The sequence below is a fragment of the Pelobates fuscus genome, chromosome 4, assembly GCF_036172605.1.
Source record: "Pelobates fuscus isolate aPelFus1 chromosome 4, aPelFus1.pri, whole genome shotgun sequence".
NCBI classification, from domain to species: Eukaryota; Metazoa; Chordata; class Amphibia; order Anura; family Pelobatidae; genus Pelobates; species Pelobates fuscus.
In genome coordinates, this window is record NC_086320.1 from 349,352,522 (window position 1) to 349,368,915 (window position 16,394).

Consider the following 16,394-nt stretch of genomic DNA (forward strand, 5'->3'; position numbering starts at 1 on the left):
GACGGCCGCTGCTCCACTATCCCGCCCATTGGTGCTCAGCCAAGAGCCAGACCCGCAAGGAACCGGCTACGTTCCCCCCCCTATGGACCGGGGGGGTGATCCCGGTCCCCACCCTCGAGCCCTGACCACCGCAAAGCACCCAAGGCGCGACAGCAAGGCCGCCCCGACCCGCAACTAAAACAGTGCAACTAAGATGGCGGAGGCAGAGACCAGAAAGTCCACAGGCTACTTACCTGCAGTGGCAGCAAAGGGGACTGATTGCAGGCACCGGCAGCACAGACCTCCACTGCAGCCATCTACCCGCATACACCATCGCGCCCCAACAAGCTACACATCTCATGAAGCTGAGATCAGGCCGAGAATGTGTGATGAGGGACAAGACCGCGACAGGCAGCAGAGAAGGAGGCAAAACAGGCAAGCACGAGCCACACGGAACAGACCGCGGGATCATGCACCACAATTTGCCACTACCATGACACACTGAGACCCAGAGGTGTCCTGCCGCACGCTACTCCCGGTCTGCCGCACAGCGCCCACCAAGCGACCCCGACGGAGTCACACCACACAAGGGCAGCCGACATGCGGCGGGAACATGCTGAACCCACAGAAGACAGAGACTACCAAGAGACACATGAGGACACTCTAAAAGCAAGTCTCTTTTTCGCACAAATTCTGCCTAAAAACCTGGTCTGAACAAGTAAAGGGGGGAGGAGGGGGTAAAACTTAGCACTCACCAGCGGTAGCTTATACCCAGTTAAAAGTTTATGCATAATACCTACCTGTCGAAGCATGACACTCTAGAGAAATCTCAAAGCTTGCTACCCACAATTCAGAGCACGCTTATTAAACACTATGCTGTTAACCATACATTGTATAAATCGGTTGCTAAATAATTCTACACAGTGCCATCAACTCGATTTACAAGCTACTTTACTAAAATCTGTACACCATGTCTAAGACTTAGCACTGTATTGTACTTATCTCTTTATGGTTTATCTAGACATGCCCTACCTAGCCTGTTCTCTACACTATATTGTTAAAAAAAAATGTGCAGTATAATCTAATGCCTTGTAAACTGTATGTTTTGTTTGACCAACTATCTTGCCAATGCTATCGAGGCATGGCCCGACTGTCTGTTACCCACATGCACGCAAAAATAAAGATTTAAAAAAAAAACAAAACAGTTTAACACTAGAAGGTAAGACAGAGCCACGGGAATCCAATCACCATAACCACTTAATTGAGTGCTTCTCAGTGTTTCAAAACATGTTTCATCAGGAATAAAAATCTCAAAAACCATTTAAAGGGACACTTCAACCACAATTACAAAATACCCTCCTTTTATAGAATATGGTGCAAGGAAGTCCACCTATTTGTATCTCGTCATGCGCAGTGTAATCATGGACTGGAAGATATTCGTACCATATCTGTTTTCCAGAACACATATCTCTTATCAAAACTGATGGGCAACATATGGAAAGTCTTTGTCTGAAATTCCTGGACAAATGTGTCTGATAATAAATCAGGTGATAAATCACTCAGGTATCGTGAAGCATATACATTATATATACTATAGGGCAGCAAATAATCTACAGGGCACCATAATTTATGAAAGAAAGGTACATTGGAATTGTAATTCAGATTCCTGTTAAAATATCACTAGTTTAGCTCCAGCACCTGTGTGGTTAAACTTGTTTTGAACCCCATCCAACATTCATAGGTGTTTACGTGCTTGAAGCATCCCTTTAATCAGACTGGAGTTTTAAAAAGATCTTTCTATATTTCAGCATTTTGCAAAAAAAAAAAAAGCTACTATTTTGTAAAATCATTAGAGACTCTACTATTCTGTAAAATCATTAGAGATGTAGATTACGTTGTTTTTTTTGTTTTTTTTTTAATCCAAGGCCAGATACACATAGGAATTATTGCTAATAGGTAGTCAGGATAGCCCAATTAGCATCACAGGTGCGATTAGCATTTTAAAGTAATTCCTATCTGCCTCTCCTGCAGAACTCCTGGCTCTTTGAGAATCTCTGTGTGTTTTCACACAGTTTTATGTTATTCTTTGCACAGTTCTAGAACTTTACCATTTTCAGAAGATCTCACACAAGAATGATGTCCGTACACCATAATAATCTCTAACCATCTGCTGTGTAAAAGCTGTCTTTCTATTTTCCATGTGAATAAATTAAGATGTAGCAATGATTAAAGAGAAAGTGATACTGTAGAATAGATTGTAGAATAATTTTAGCAAAAGTCTCAGCTGAGAAAACCTGGATACATTTTAAGATGTCATACAACAGATTTTGAAAGATGTACCCTCACGAAGACCCATGTAGAGTCCAAAAAGTACATTAGAAAAATTAAAATGAATCTCATTATCAACTACCTTTATTAAGGGAATTTCAAGACCTCATGAAGAGTAATCACTTTAAAAATGGGCGGCACCCGTCATTGGGTTTCTGGCGCAAACATACAGTGCATGCTGGTGTCAGACACCCATTTTGCACAGAATTGATATTAGCCAGCCCATAACTACAATGACAATAACAATTATTTAGATAGTGCCAATAAATTCTGCAGAGCTGTACAAAGAAGACAAACATTTAATTCTAACAAGACACATTTGACATATAGGAATAGTAGGGGATGAGGGACAAATGCAAAAAGGAAAGTGAGGTAATCAAACGATCTGTATGAACCTTACGGGCTGGGAGGGATGTTTGGGAGGCGGTAGATGGGAGAGGGCATTGGGAGGTTGTAAGGACTGAGGAATTGAGGGGAGAACTTAAGGCCATATTTCAGAGAGCTGACATTTTGTTGTGAAGTGTTGTAAAACAATATTAGGTCAGACGGATTTTAATTGCTTCAACAATGTTAACAGCTCAATAACAACTTTTAATGTCACACTATAAAGTAATTAACTTCTAAACTACCCCTAAACTACCCCTACAACTGGTATGGCCCTTGGTGGGAGAGTGAAGTCAGAATCACATGTACATGGGTCTAGGATATTCTGTCTGGAAAAAAATGTTCATGTGAATGGTTCCAGTTTTAGGTGTAAAACAATAAACAAACACTTGCAGATGAGCATGAACATAAATTTAAAAACACCTTGTTCACAGGATACACTTATCTTGCCTCAATTCTGTTTTCTATTTCTGACTGGGGGAAGAAATAATTAGTGATAACAAGAGATGTAACATCATTTTCAGAGTTGCCATCAGCACAAGACAAATGCCACTGGATGCCTGGTAGGATGATTATTGTATAAAACCGGGAGGAATTGAGATTTCACTCCTCGGGCCTTTGTTAGCTAGAGTTTCATTCCTGCTCATTGGGTGATGAGTTACTTATTTCACAGACACTTCTCGTTGTTGAGAAGATTCACAGAACCTCCTTTTGATTCTTGTGAATAAGTATCTCCCTCCAGGTGATAACTCAATGATACATCCATCTCCCCAGTGACCGATTTCCTTTATAATCACTTCATGCACAAACTTTCAGATCAGATAATAATGATCCCATAATAATGGTTACATGCTGCATTATCAATGTGCAGTGCATTCCTACAGATATTCTGTACAAGAAGAACACTGTAGAGGAGGAGGTTACAGGGACCAGATGACAGTCAGCAATTTCTGGCCCTGCGCACTTGAATTTTTGTAGACCTCAAATCTGTTCTCACCCATCTGTTAGCTTAGCATAATTAGATTAGTAGTTCACTCAAAATGGAAACATGAAAAATATTCTCTCAGAAATGAAAAACATTAAAAAATAATGAAACCAACAAAAAACCTTGTGATGAGTAAAATAAATATCTTTAATAAAAAAAATAAGACTAATTCTGTCTGTGATACCTCTCTCATTAACCAGTGGAGGATTGGTAACATTTGGTCAGTCATGGGTTTACCACACTTTACTAATTACTAAGATGAGCCCGTGTCCTCCAATATTGACGGACATATTGTAGAAACAATATCTGCTGTGAAAATAAGTACCTTGGCTTTTCTTTTTATCTGCATTTCTACTGTTGCAACCATAACTGCACGCTTTATAAGGACATTGCCATCACAGAGGCCCCCGATCTTCTTCAAAAATGTGTCTTATATTTTTTTCAAGTTGTGTAACACATCTTACAATGACTACCCCCATCTGAATGGTCCAATAAACTCTAAGTTTCACTTCAAACGTAGTTTTTAGTCATTATGGTACCGTATTATGCAGCTAGATCGCTTGTAGTCATGCTTTCTTCAGTGAAGGACTTCCACAAATGTTGGGAATGTAGATTAGTGCTTGTTTGTATGATCGATGATGATACTGGTGTAATCACCAGGATTGCTGATAAGGTAAATGTAACAGGTAGAAAGGTAGGGTAGAACATACAAATTAGAGAGAAGAATGTTGCTTCCTGATCATTAAGGGGGCATAAATTTGGCAATGCAAGGCTAGACAATATCGAGGCTTCCAAGATCCTGTAGCCGGCTCTCCTACTTGCCATATTTCAAAATGCAAAGATAAGGAATACTGAACGTAACTGTAACAAACTATATAACATTATTCTACATTCTATTCAAGTTGTTTAATTAGATAGAGTGAGCTGTTTATTTGTCACTGTATTTTATTTATTTTATTTTACTATATACCTGTTTTTCTCCTGCTGGATATTTCCTTGAGGGTTACCATACTCCACAGCGATGGGACAAACAGATTTGTACTGATGGGCCTTTTTATACCTTTTATATTGTAAGTGCAAACATTAAAAGCCAGTTTATATTTAAATACAGTGCTATACTATGCAATTTTTTATCTTTTTCATGATACACTCATCATTCCAACTGTGAGAAAGCCGTGAAGATTTACTTATCTGATGTGCCTGAAAACCACTTCAATCTTGTGAGTGAAACATATTAACAAGGGGCAATTTATGTTTTGACGTTAATCCCCTATGAGCGCATTTTCTTTTGTTTTATAGGTTTAGGTATATCCTATTTTTTCTAAAGTTGTATTGAGGATTGAGAGGAATCCTTTGCTATACCTTCACCTAACAAAAAGGAAGTAATTGTTTTATTTACTTTGTATACTGCACCTGGGTGGTCTAAACTTGTATTTTCGTATTGTATATTTAATTAGATACCCTAATTGTGGTTCTAGTGAACAGTTAGAACATTTCAATAAGTACCACCACAAATAGGGTCAGTCTTGTAGTAGCAAAGGGTTTAGGGTAGTTCTACAACTGACTTCCCAAGGGGTTATATACTGTATACTTAGTATTAAATTCTTACAGGATACATTTATCAAACTCTTAAGCCATGTTCACCGAGTGTTGAGTTGCCTCAAAAATATGTGCTCAATAAAAATTGCATATTTTATTACCGACTGAATTTACTATCTGCTGTAGAACGAAGTCTGAAGTTAGGCATCATATATTTGCAGAACATCCATTTAATGATGTTGTTGATAAGACCTAAAATAAAAGTCACCTTAATAGTCTAATTTATTAAGCATTTTCTTGTAATCTATGTAGCTGTCTTCAAGTCTCTGCAATAAAATGTTAGAAAAAAAAAGAAGCTATAATAATTATTAATGGGTTTTTGATAGTTTAACAAGCTGATTCTAGGTATAATTTAGAAAGAGTGGAAAAGTTATAAAACTGGACATTATGTGTAAACAGATTTTAAAGGTCATATTTTATTAACAAATGAGGAAACATAAGATCTAAAAGAGAAACAAACAAGACTTTAAAACTTTCGTTTTTTCATTTATTAGAAATTAGAAGAACGACAAGTTGGATACCCAGAAGGGAATCAACTAAGTGTGTGTCAGGGGCGACCAAAGCAGGGGATAACCCTCACATAAGTGTATAAGTAGAAATGCAGACCTGGTGGGTCAGAAATAATAGGGTGCCCCCCTAGTAGATTACCATATATATATATATATATAAATATATACAAAAATAAAATAAAACGTAACTTTTAATAATTACTGCAATAAAATACTCACATCTATGATAGGAAAAAAAAGAAAAAAAAGAAAAGAAAAAATATAAAGATATAGATAGGTAAATAGTAGTGCCTGGGTGGGATATATAACCTTAGGATATCAATAAAACCAAAATCGAAAGAAGATCACACTACCATGTTTGATCCGTCTCTAAGTGGTAATAGTACCTCAGGATAGTGTTTGTATCCTAAATATGAGAGATATCATTAATGTTTCTATTAGCTCTCCCTACAGAATCCCCTAATAGTGACCAAACAAAGAATCTAATGGGGTAGTAAGTAGCAAATTGTTGCACCTTAGAGGGAGAGAAATAGTGTACAATCAACGAGGTCTATTACTAAGTAGCTAAATTGCTAGTCTGGAAACAGAGCTTAGTTGATACAGTGTTGCTTGTACCTTTGCTGCTGTGATGAACACAGCCTCTTTAAAGTGGGGAATGAGCACGAGGTGGGGTATAAAAATAAATATAGAGCAAAAATAAAGCAAAAAAAATCATCTGACGAATAAATCAAAATCTCTTGTCGCCCACAACCTCCCCCAATCTAGCAAGCCGCACTTCAAATGAATCGACTAAGAAATAAGCTGACTAGCTAGCTAGCTAAAGAGACAGGACCGGCTGGTAACCAAGCTCCTATCTAACCTTTCTGCCTGCTACCTGACACGTGTTTCGGCGCTGCTAAAGGCGCCTTCTTCTGAGGCTAAACAGGTATCTTCGAGCATCGGGGGTTCTTTTATAGCCCTATTCACATGGTTAAAGCAGGGGGCGTGTACATCATGTTCACGCCAAAAAGACCCGGTCACGGACATGCCACGCCCCCAATGACGTATCGTCATAGGATAGGTTGAATCCTATTCACAAATCTCAAAATGTAACCATTTAAAGATAGGCGGGCAGGGTGCCTACCACTCCTGGCATCAAAACCATTATAAACTGCAGTGGTTATGGTGCTATGAATGTTCCTTGAACAAATATGTGTTTGTGAGGTTTGAAAAGGTGAAGACCTACCAGTTTTGTGCAATTTGATGTAGTTGTGAGCCGAACACAACCTGGGTGTGATTAATTAACCAGATGTTTTATATGACATAGTTGATTAGGAAATGATTTTCCTACTGTCGGGATGCCATTAATGTATTAAAGACTTTCTTCTAAATATGATGCAGGCAGTCACCCATCCTTAAAAAAACAACACATCCCTCAGCAAATAGAGCAGGGGTAGGCAACCTTTTGAATTCCATATGTTGTGGACTACACTCCCCTAATGCTTAGTCAGCATTATGGCATTTTGGGAAATGTAGTCCACGACATATGGAGTGCAGAAGGTTGCCTACCCCTGTCCTTGAGTGTCATTAGGGACAGGGTATATATGTATGGGGTGTATATATATATATATATATATATTTTTTTTTACATTTATTTATACATCTGGTGGTGACTTCTCCTAACTCATTCGATAGATTACATGTGTACCTATCTTCATGTGAACCTGTCATTCACTGAGTTTATGGATGATAAGATCACTTTACGTAAATATATGAGACTTCATGTGTGCACAATAAATATTTGTATAATGCCCTTTGCATCAATATAGTAGCCAACATGTGCTAAGGACTATTGCAAACATGGCAAATATTAGTCTAGAAAGGTCATTTTCAATACACCACAATATACATAAACCACTACACCTGTGGCGTTGCAGTGTATGCTAAGGACTTATCACTCATTAACGCTGGTACATCTTCTGTTAATGTTTGTTACCAATTATGTTTTTTTTTAATTGTCTTCGAGACTGTGAACAAGCAAGTCTTAATGATTATGTGGGTCATTATAAAATCATGTTCCTGTAACTGTTTCTTGTTAATGGTCACATTTAACTCCAGTTAAATATCTAAGATAACGTTGCTTAATCTGAGCCTATTACAATAAATGCAGATGATAAATTTCATCGAAGTACACACTTTAATTCTCTAGACATTTAACGTTTTTGCTGAGTATCAGATTTATTAGGAACAAAAATTATTTACTGAAGAGTAAATGGTCCTTACCAATTAGTTCTGTAGACAGACTTGCCAACTCTACAATCTAGCCTGGTAGACATCGAATATGAATTAAGTATAAATCATGCCAAATAAAATATGTTACTCAGTAGAGTTACTGTGGCAAATATTTATTTCTAAGACTCTGTAAAATTAAGACATAGTTGACTGTAATACATCTGGATCTTTACTCTTATATTAGAAAGGATATAACTTGCTCCTAGCTATGATTGATAATATACATTGAGAGCTGGACTCTGCCACATGATGATGAAACCATTATAGCCCAAACATCTGATGTCAGAAGGAAGTATCTGCAAATTGCATAGCTGTACCCAAGATGAACCCTAAAAGGACTAAATATTGGTCTAGAGCAGTGGTTCTCAAACCAATCATCATGGCCCAGCAACAGTCCAGGAGTTAGGTTTTGGATTCCAAGACTGTTGAATGGGTTAGGCAGTGGCTGAATGACAGGCAACAGAGGATTGTAGTCAATGGAGTATATTCAAAGCAAAATCTAGTTACCAGTGGGGTACCTCATGGATCTGTACTTGGACCCATTCTCTTTAATATTTGTATTAGTGATATTGCAGAAGAACTCAATGGTAAGGAATGTCTTTTTGCGGATGATACTAAGATATGTAACAGGGTTGATGTTCCAGGAGGGATAAGCCAAATAACAAATGATTTAGGTAAACTAGAAAAATGGTCAGAGTTGTGGCAACTGACATTTAATGTGGATAAGTGCAAGATAATGCATCTTGGACGTAAAAACCCAAGGGCAGAGTACAGAATATTTGAGTCCTAACCTCAACATCTGAGGAAAGGGATTTAGGGGTGATTATTTCAGATGACTTAAAGGTAGGCAGACAATGTAATGGAGCAGCTGGAAATGCTAGCAGAATGCTTGGTTGTATAGGGAGAGGTAATAGCAGTAGAAAGAGGGAAGTGCTCATGCCATTGTACAGAACACTGGTGAGACCTCACTTGGAGTATTGTACGCAATACTGGAGACCGTATCTCCAGAAGGATATTGATACTTTAGAGAGAGTTCAGAGAAGGGCTACTAAACTGGTTCATGGATTGCAGGATAAAACTTACCAGGAAAGGTTAAAGGATCTTAACATGTATAGCTTGGAAGAAAGATGAAACAGGGAGATATGATAGAAACATTTAAATACATAGAGGAAATCAACACAGTAAATGAGGAGACTATATTTAAAAGAAGTAAAACTACCACAAGAGGACATAGTCTTAAATTAGAGGGGAAAAGGTTTAAAAATAATATTAAGAAGTATTACTTTACAGAGATGGCAGTGGATGCATGTAATAGCCTTCCAGCTGAAGTGGTAGAGGTTAACACAGTGAGTGAGTTAAGGTATGCGTGGGATAGGCATAAGGATATCCTAGCGATAAGATAAGGTCAGGGACTAATGGAAGTACCAGTATTTAGAAAACTGGGCAGACTAGATGGGCTGAATGGTTCATATCTGCCGTCACATTCTATGTTTCTATGAGTCAACAGTCCAGGAGTCCGTGAGAACTGGTTTGGAGCCACTGTTCTAGAGTTTACTGGGTGTTAACAGTGAAATTCAGAAATAATTTTCCTCATTTTGTATGTAAGTAAGCTTAGTCACTTACCCACAGTCCATTGCTTTGAACATATTGATGCTCAAGACCTCACTGGATTGCGGTTTGTGAAGAACTGAAAACTTATGGCTTGCTTACTACAGAATAAGATGTACAGCAAGTCTTACCAGGCTGTTGATGGAATAAGGGTGTTGTATCACTTTAACAAGTGGAGATATGTGTGTTTGGGATTTAAAATAATGGAACATTCCAATACTGAGAATTCATTCTTCATGCCACACAGATTACTAAAAATTGTAAAGCAAATCTGTATGGCAACTGGGCAAAATGTGTTACTTAAATTAAAGATTACATGTATCATATTCTTTTTTGTGCATGTTTTTTGAATCTCTATATATTAGATAAACATTATAAGTGACACTCCTTGCTTTCCTTTGGCCCATGGGAGCGGACATTTTTAGCATTAATTGGTCAGAAGCACCAATTATCGCCTAATTCTATGCATCTGTGAGTGCATTCTTGAAATGTCTGGCACTGGCACATGACATTAGGATTCTGAATTACATTAACACTTCATTTCCTGCACATTTTGTGGTTGGTTAAGCAGTGATTTTGGTCAAAGATGGCAGCCCCCATAGATAAAGGATATACCAGTAAATGCAATGAAAGGAAATATATACTATATATCATGTATACAATGCACAACACAGCTGTCTCACATGTTATTGTTTATTTTTATTAATAAAAAAAACGGTGGCAGTTTTACTATCCCAAAGCAATAGCTAAACGTTCACACTTTTTCAGACTGCGTTTCCATCATGTTCAGCTAATCATTTCTCTTGCTGAGAATTATGATTACAACCTACAAACCGCCTTCCTAAACACTTCCTGTAAAGTGATATCCAATGTTTACTCTTCCTCTACTGCACATTGTGTTTAATTTAGAATTTGTTATCTCATGTTCAGTTAATAGCCCCTTGTGTGTGATTAAAGTTCAATTTACAGAGTCGGAGATAAAAACCTTTTAATGTAAGTTAACATCTAATGCAAATGAAACAATTGTTTTTTTCATGCAGGTTGTGTGAGTCACAGACAGGGGAGGTGTGGTTATGACTGCATGGACAGAAACAAAATTGATTTAATTCCCAAATTGCTGAGAATTGAGCAGTGAAACTTCAGAGACATGATCTATTCAACAAAACTACTTCATTAAGCTAAAGTTATTTTGTTGACTATAGTGTCCCTTTAAAATACTAGCATGACTTACAATGTCTAATAAAACTGTTGTGTTGTTCAGTACTTTTAATATCTAACTTCATCAATCTCTGTGTTTTGTTGACAATTTTGCAAACTGGGTTCATTGCCAGGTATAAAAAAATTAAACAGTGTAGCGAGCAAAAAAGAAATTAAAATGAAAATGAAAACTGTCAAGCAACTGATTTTTTTTCAGTGAATTTGTTTCAGTTATGGTTTCACGTAGAAAAAGCTGACATTTCCATGAAACACGATGTAAAATTGTCAATTATCATGCTACGGAAAATCAAAACATCCCCACAGAATTTATTTTACACGGATTAATCAACTCATTAGAAAAGCTGTAACAGCAGAGAAATGAAAACTCCACCAGTTACTGTGGGATTTATTCACTAAACTAGGAATTGGAAAAGTCAGATTAGAAACATTATCCAGGTCAATGTGGAATCCCTGTATCAGTTCACCACAGATTCTCTTTTAATAGGTCACAAGAATCTTTCAATTGCTTTTTAGACACAAGTATGCCAGGTCCCTAAGCCTTATGACACAACATGATGATTAATGTCAGTGACTATACTTTGGCATTCATTATAATAAACCTGAGTGAGCCACTGGGGGCTTACGTTGACACTAATAGGAGCCCACCAAGTCCACTTAAATGTCAAAGGAGGACTGCTGAGTACAAACAAACTCCGTGTTCAGCTACTGAAACTCATTTTCGTACAATAACTGCTGAAGATGGCTGCATTAAAGGAACACTCTAAGCACCATAACCACCACAGCGTAGTGGATATGGTGCCGAAAGAGCCCTGGCACCCCCACTTTGTACTGGTTTGACTTCTTACCTGGGGTCCTCTGGGTGCCACTCCCTGACTCTATTACTACTGCAAGAGAGCTGGGAGCTTCTAAGTAGGTATCTCTCAGCCAGTGAGCAAAGTCCTGCCCCACTGAACTAAGATCAGGAGAAATAATGGAAGCTCATGTTTAGGAACTACTGACACTCCAGGTTTAAAAGACGTGGGGTGTTACGCACAGCGGACCTCAGGTAAGAAATCAAACAATTCAAGAATTAATTGACTGCTTATGCTGTGTGTATATAGAGCGGGGGTGAGCACTAGGGCACTTCTGGCACAACAACCACTACAGTGAGCTGTTGTAGTTATGGTGCTTGGAGTGTTCCTTTAAGCCATAGAATGCAATTAATGTGAATACTACTAATACTGTTAATCACTATGGATCGATTATACTATGAACTAGGAATATTAGCAAATATTTACAAATGGTAAAATGTAGTCAAAATTCTGCCAAGATGTGAACTTCAAATCAGGTATTTTGCCCAGGATTTTGTTATTTGTATTTCAATCTGCTAGAATTCTCAGTTTAGTGAATAAACTTTAAATCTAATATTAAAGTACAAGCCACTCTACAAGTACAAGCTACAAAAATCACTCTTTACATCAATTTAGAAATAAACAAATATGTTTAAATGTCTATCTGTTCCTGTCCAAATCTGAGATGATTAAATTGCGTATACGCAGAAGTAAGTTCACACTGACACATGGAGTTCAGGTTAAAAGCACTTCAGAAAATTTAATGGCATCTGGTAAAAAAAACAGGCTTGCAAGCCCTTATCATTGAATATCAAGATTACAGCAAATAGACATCATTAATTGGATTAAATGTTAAGTGGTTAGTTAAATGCCCTCCCATCTGTATTAGTAATTGGTTTAGGGATTTGAGTGACTAGTGGGGCATCCTCCCATCATGGGATGTCGTAATTTCTGACCAGGATTCAGTCGCCATTGCTCTTTAGCACGAGGCTCTCTCGATGGGAGGGGGAATCTGGCAGCTAGCCATTTTGAGTACTTGGCATGGTTTTTGGGCAGTTAGTGATGTCAGACTCGTGATCAGGCTCAGGGTTCTTTTATGAATAGAACATTTCATTAGGCCAGCTTCTCATGGCCTTCAGATTATACTATGTTGCAAATTACAGGAGATTCAGCAATTCCGGGGTTAGTCATGTCTTTATAGAAAATACAGTCTCTATTCATTATACTAAATGCTGTTAGGAAATTCTGTCATGTAATGTAGACAAAATGGAGGGTCTGTCATAATGTGAGGTTATGTGAGATTAAAATGGAGTTAGTACAATAATTCAATACAGGTTCAATAAAGATTTTCAATAATTCTACATCAGTCCCCCCTATGAAATGTTAGATTCTAAAAGATAAACTTTATTAGTTAGTATCAGAAGACATGTTAGCCCAAAGGCACAAAACCCTATGAAGTAACGGTTCTTAAAGTCTTCTTAGTTCTTCAGAGGGACATCATAAAATAGACAAGCTTACATTACCATATGGACCTGTGTTATCTGGAGTATAGGCACAAGTCATGGTGACAGGTAAACGTTGTTGGTTGCAATAGATATAATAAATGCAAATCAAAATATTATTATTAGCAGTGACGGTTGGGAAAATGGACTCAAACTTTCCTTTTACTGCAAAATCATCTGGTACCCCCCCTTGGCACACCTATGGCATCAATATATATATATATATGTGTCAAACTTTCCCTTTAGAGGGGTGCTCCTCTTTGTGTTCTGAAGCATGAATGTGGTGTGTCAAGAGTACCTTGTCATGTATTATGTGTATGGACATAATAACCTTGGCTAGGGCACATTTGCTTATGCATCGTAGTATTAAACCTGTCCCACGCTACATCAGTGTAGGTGGACTCGGATAATTTAGTCAATATTAATATCACCACAAACTCAGGATGGGCAAATAATCCTGAGGAAGCTTGGCGTTTGGATCTCTTTATCTTCACGAGGTCTCCTTTTGGGGTCCTCGGCTTTCCATCGATGGCAGGTGGTCAGGCATTATTATGGCCATCAACCACCTACTTGTTGATATCTGTTTGTCTTCTAACAAGTAATTTTTCCTTTAGAGTCAAAGGTTTGTCAAAATCAACAAATGTTACTTCCCATGTTGCAGAGAGAGTCTTGTATCTGGAACAGTGAATCCACTGAGTGATATCTGCAACTTTCACAATGCACTATTGGGTATATGGTCTTGGTTGTCACATTGATGACCGGCTAGGCTTCTGGCCATCCTGACAAAATGTCTATTATAACTAGTGCATATTTGACCCAGCAGCTCTTTGTCACCTGGACTCTTGAAAGGAATAGTGAGAGTTAGCTAGGTGCTTAGGATTCTCCTCCTCTTCTGCCGGAGCTGTCCTTGGCACAAATGACACAGGATCGGCAGTAACTGATGATTAGAGGAGTAATTCTAGGTGCTTCAGAGTATTTAGAGATCAAAGAGTTCATGAGGGTCTTGGATAGGTATAAAGTTCCATGGGCCCACTGCCCAGTACATGTTTTTGGGTAAACAGAACTTGAGAGTGTTGGAGTACAGCCCGTCTTCAAGGGTTGCCCCTTTCTGTTTTTCCAGTTTTGTATTTCTTCAGGGTCAGCAGCTGCTTGTCATTCTTTCAGAAGCTTGAGATCTGTGGATAGGATCTACATGGTGAGTATAGAAGTTTCTTCGGCAGACACCCTTCCGTCCACTTCCCTTGGTGCACTTGTGGCTTGGTTGGCAGCTTGGTCAGCTGAGTGGTGCTTCTTATCTTCCAGATTGATCCAAAATAATGTGCCGCACCCAGGGCATATCTTGAGTGTAGGTATTGGCATGTCTTTCTTCAGGCATTTTGTATGCCACTGAGAAGGCTGTCAATTCAGCGTCTTGAGCAGATGTGGGTGAGGAAAGTGAAGATGCTTGACGTACCTGATCTTCTGTAGCAACAGCAAATCCAGTATGGTACCTTTCCTCTTTATCCGCAAACAGAGTGGAGTCAGGATCTGGTAAAGCTACTGCATGCTCTGTTGAGAGGTGTCTTGTTTCTTCTTTCATCTGTTCAACGCAACCATGAGGAGCAGTAGAAGAGGTTTCCTCACCTATTTCTGTGTGAGATTGGGGGTATTTGTCTTTCTATTTACAGTTCTCTTGCTGACCCCCCTCTGTAGAGAGCTGATATTGATCTTTAGTGTCTCTGCAACATGTTTTTTTTTTTTCTAATGAGTCAGGTTCCTTTCATGAGATTTTTGGGGACTTAGTGAAGAAAACATGAGGGACAGCCACCTCCCAGTGATGATACAGGTGTCTTACTTCCATGGGAATCTGGATCAGGACCGCACTATTTCCTTTTATTTCCTTGAGAGTGCCCAAAACAGGTCTTTCATGATGAAGTGCACCTCCACCAGTCTGAATAATTTTTCATTAGTGTGGTATTCCCCCCCTGGGAAGTGGCGGAAGAGTGGCCAGAACAACTTTTTCTTCAAAATATAATGTTGTCAGGTAGAGGACAAGGTGGAGTAGAGAGAGGAGTAGGAGGAGGAGAAGGTGGAGTAGAGGGAGGAATAGGAGGAGTAGGATTGAGTAAGAGGAGGAGGGAGGAGTAGGAGGAGGAGAAGGTGGAGTAGGAGGGAGGAGTAGGAGGAGTAGAAGGTGAAGTAGTGGGAGGAGTAGGAGGAGGAGAAGGTGGAGTGGGAGGGAGGAGTAGAAGGTAAAGTAGAGGGAGGAGTAGGAGGAGGAGAAGGTGGAGTGGGAGGGAGGAGTAGGAGGAGTAGAAGGTGAAGTAGAGGGAGGAGTAGGAGGAGGAGAAGGTGGAGTAGGAGGGAGGACCAAGAGGAGGAGAAGGTGGAGTAGGAGGGAGGAGAAGGTGGAGTAGAGGAGAGGAGAAAGAGGAGGAGAAGGAGAAGGAGAGAGAAGTAGAAGGAGGAGAAGGTGGAGTAGGAGGAGGAGAAGGTGAAGTAGAGGGAGGAGTAGGAGGAGGAGAAGGTGGAGTAGGAGGGAGGAGTAGGAGGAGTAGAGGAGAGGAGAAAGAGGAGGAGAAGGAGAAGGAGGAGGAGAGAGAAGTAGAAGGAGGAGAAGGTGGAGTAGGAGGAGGAGAAGGTGAAGTAGTGGGAGGAGTAGGAGGAGGAGAAGGTGGAGTGGGAGGGAGGAGTAGGAGGAGTAGAAGGTAAAGTAGAGGGAGGAGTAGGAGAAGGAGAAGGTGGAGTGGGAGGGAGGAGTAGGAGGAGTAGAAGGTGAAGTAGAGGGAGGAGTAGGAGGAGGAGAAGGTGGAGTGGGAGGGAGGAGTAGAAGGTAAAGTAGAGGGAGGAGTAGGAGGAGGAGAAGGTGGAGTGGGAGGGAGGAGTAGGAGGAGTAGAAGGTGAAGTAGAGGAGAGGAGAAAGAGGAGGAGAAGGAGGAGGAGAGAGAAGTAGAAGGAGGAGAAGGTGGAGTAGGAGGAGGAGAAGGTGAAGTAGAGGGAGGAGTAGGAGGAGGAGAAGGTGGAGTAGGAGGGAGGAGTAGGAGGAGTAGAGGAGAAAGAGGAGAAAGAGGAGGAGAAGGAGGAGGAGAGAGAAGTAGAAGGAGGAGAAGGTGGAGTAGGAGGAGAATGTGAAGTAGAGGGAGGAGTAGGAGGAAAAGGTGGAGTAGAGGAGGGGAGTAAGAGGAGGAGAAGGTGGAGTAGA